This window comes from Hipposideros armiger, unplaced genomic scaffold (genome assembly GCF_001890085.2).
Source record: "Hipposideros armiger isolate ML-2016 unplaced genomic scaffold, ASM189008v1 scaffold_1105, whole genome shotgun sequence".
Lineage (NCBI taxonomy): Eukaryota > Metazoa > Chordata > Mammalia > Chiroptera > Hipposideridae > Hipposideros > Hipposideros armiger.
Genome location: NW_017732455.1, coordinates 337,158 through 340,345, shown reverse-complemented (window position 1 = coordinate 340,345; position 3,188 = coordinate 337,158). Strand labels below are relative to the sequence as shown.

Below are 3,188 nucleotides of genomic sequence, written 5' to 3'. Positions count from 1 at the left end.
CTTACTTACCATGTCCCAGGAACTTAATAAATTATTCATTTAGATATTATCATTAACCTATTTTACAGACACCAAAACTAAGGCACAAGGAGATTAAATTATTTGGCCGAGGTCTCAAAATATTTTGGAGCCAGGATTTAAGGCTAGTGATTTTTACTGTTATGCTACATCTTAACTCTTTTGTGTCAGATTTAGCTTTCCTTAATCCTAAAAATCAATTTTCCACGCCAAGGCATAGAAAGCCCCTCTCCATTTTAAAATTAAGTTGGTAATTATTTTAATCGTTAGAGCCAAATTTTTAGTAGCCAGAGACCAAAGTCTTAGTTCCAAGCCCTAATATGCCAGTTGGCAACACTGGTTTCATGGCCACAAACTGTGACTTCGTTTCCAGCTAGCTACTTCCCAAATGCATGCTACTAATCATGAGTCAGTGAATTATACACTTTTAAACATGGGCTGGACTTTATCTTTCATCAAATCTAATTTCTTTATTTCATAGATAAGAAAGGCACAGAGAGGTTAGGTGGAATAACTGAGCTCACACAGTAAATAAGTAGCAGAGTTGGAACATTAATTTACATTTCTTTATATGAAATCTGGGGTCTTCATCTCATACAACCAAAGGCAGCCCATATTGTATATTTTTTCCACAGTGTCTTAAAAAAATGTATTCATACATTCAGCAAATATTGAATGGCTACTATACACCAGATACTGTTGTAGGTGCTGGGGTTAAGGTTGTAAACAAACAAACAAACAAGAAAAAACAAACCAAATTTCTGCCCTCATGGATCTTACAACCTGGCATTTTACTAATAAAATTTACTGGATTTTTAAATGATAAAGTGTTATATGAATTTGATTGCTTTGAATTTAAGCACTAGTAAAAAACGTATTTAAGAAGCCCTGGCTTGAAATATGGATGATCCGAAGCTATAATGTCTCATGGACAGAAGAGCTAATCATTATACCTACTATCTGTACATATAACCAAAGCGCACTTATAACACTTAGATAGGGGTGGTGTGGATTTTGTAGTACTAATGGAAAGATGGAGGGGGTAAGGCCACTGCTCCTCAAGGATGGTGTATGAGTCACATAGGGTAGAGGAGAGCATTTGTCCCCTCAAATTAAACTTCTTTAAGCACATCCCATAGTATTTAAAAATTATCTTTTACTCTGCAACAATTAAAAATCATTCCCGGGCCGGCCGAGTGGCGCGATGGTTAAGAACTGGCTTGGGATGCCAGAGGGCCCCGGTTGGGATCTCACATATGAGGGCCAGTGACACTGCTCTCCGCAGCTAAGATGCTGAACAAGAGCTCGACCTGGAGCTGGGCTGCAGTGACTCACCGGCGATGGCGTAGGCTGCAGCTCCTATGACAGTGGGTTGCCATGGTCTACCGTGTGTAGCCAGCAGCCAGTGTGAGCGGCCAGCAGCCGCAGAGAGCGGCCGTCCAGAAGCTGGCAACTGATGTGCCTCGCCCGGGAAGAGTGCAATGATGGTGCTAACTTGGGCCAGTGAAGCAACGTCCTCCACAGCTAGACTGAAGAATAAGACGACAGCAACTTGTCTGTTCCCATTCCCCCAATTCCCCAATTTAAAAAAAAAAAAATCATTCCCGATAGCTGCTGAGAATTACGGCTATAATGAAGTGAATAATCTGAAATCCCAAAGCCCCTTTTAAATGTTCTGAAATTGATCTATTTAATGTCTTTTTAAATTATGCATACCTTATTTTGTGTTAATTTGTCCAGGAGCAGAGAAATAACAATAATAAAGTGTAAATTTGCCTCTAAATCAATATAACATCTCTTCCACTTGCTAATTATTATAATAAAGTGACAAAATTGAGCCCTTGGTCACAAAGGCTGGCTGCATTTGCTTTTAGTCTGAATAGAAATAGTTGCCCTAAAGCTATTTCATAATGGAAAACCAAAAGCACTGTTTAAAGAACTAGACTAGGCCTATTCTTTAATTATAATATTTTGCAATGTCAATACACACCATTATCTGCAATAACCAAAGTTTTAAAAAAGCATAGTTATGTTTTGAGCTGATCAAAAACTATGCTTTAGTGTCTTCCAAGACAGTAAATGCTTCAGTCTAATTCACCCACCTAATAAGTATGTCAAGTACATATGGCTGATATGTTCCCTGAAGACTCTGCCATTGAAGGATAACACTAAAACATCTTGACCTAAAGTTCATCAACAGGAACACATGAGACGACATGATGAGCCAACATACAATTTATTGTTACAAATTCATAAACATCTTCACTCACAAACTTGCATAAGTGCTAAACTGAAGATGCCTCTTCTAATATACATGTACCCACTATTCAGAAGTCTATTTTCAGTTATTATGGATTCCTTATTCACTATTTTTGAGAGATGGAGATACAAGAATTCACATTAAAAAAAACCAAAACAACAAAAACCCTGAATGACAACTGTTGGAGAAAAATCTAAAGGATGAGCTAGCAATTGTAGTTGAACTACCTTTATTATCCATAGCTGTGAGTTGTGCTAAAAAAAAACATGGTGAATGTCTAAATTAAAAACAATTTATTACAGTAGAAGACATATTGCAATTAATCCCCCTCAAAATACTTCCCCTCACTTCATACACACTTATCCCATCATTCTTGCCACTTTCTGAAGCAGTTCTGGAGGCCCTTTTTCATGAGTATCTTTAGCTGTGCTGTCCTGGCTGCCTGGATGTCCTGAATCGTTTTAAAACATTTACCTTTCATGGTCATTTTGATTTTGGGGAAGAGCCAGAATTTACATGGTGCCAGATTCACCCAGATCCGGTGAATAAGGTGGATGAGGACACAACATAATGTTTTTATTTGATAGAAATTGCCATACCAAAACTGATGTGTGACATGGAGCCTTTCTGCTATGATCAACAAATACGGTGACTGCTGCTGCTGAGTGCCATCCAATAGAAAGGCAGGGGTCTTCAGTACAGGCGGCAGCATGTCGAACCTTAGTAACAGTGTGTGACAAGTTTCAACCTGCTCAGTGCAGTCAGTTGGGTATAAGCTACAGTTGAGAGAAGGTGTGTTTTAAAGTGTGTTATAGGGGCCGGCCGAGTGGCGCGATGGTTAAGAACTCGCTTGGGATGCCAGAGGGCCCCGGTTCGGATCCCACATATGAGGACCAGTGACACTGCCCTC

The 3,188-nt window shown here is 39.2% G+C and overlaps 1 long non-coding RNA gene across 1 annotated transcript in view; it reads right to left on the bottom strand.

Annotated features, from left to right (window-relative positions):
* Positions 1-3,188, bottom strand: part of LOC109376342 (uncharacterized) — a 332,696-nt gene that overhangs the window by 8,937 nt on the left and 320,571 nt on the right. The gene's annotated exons all lie outside the window — the stretch shown is intronic.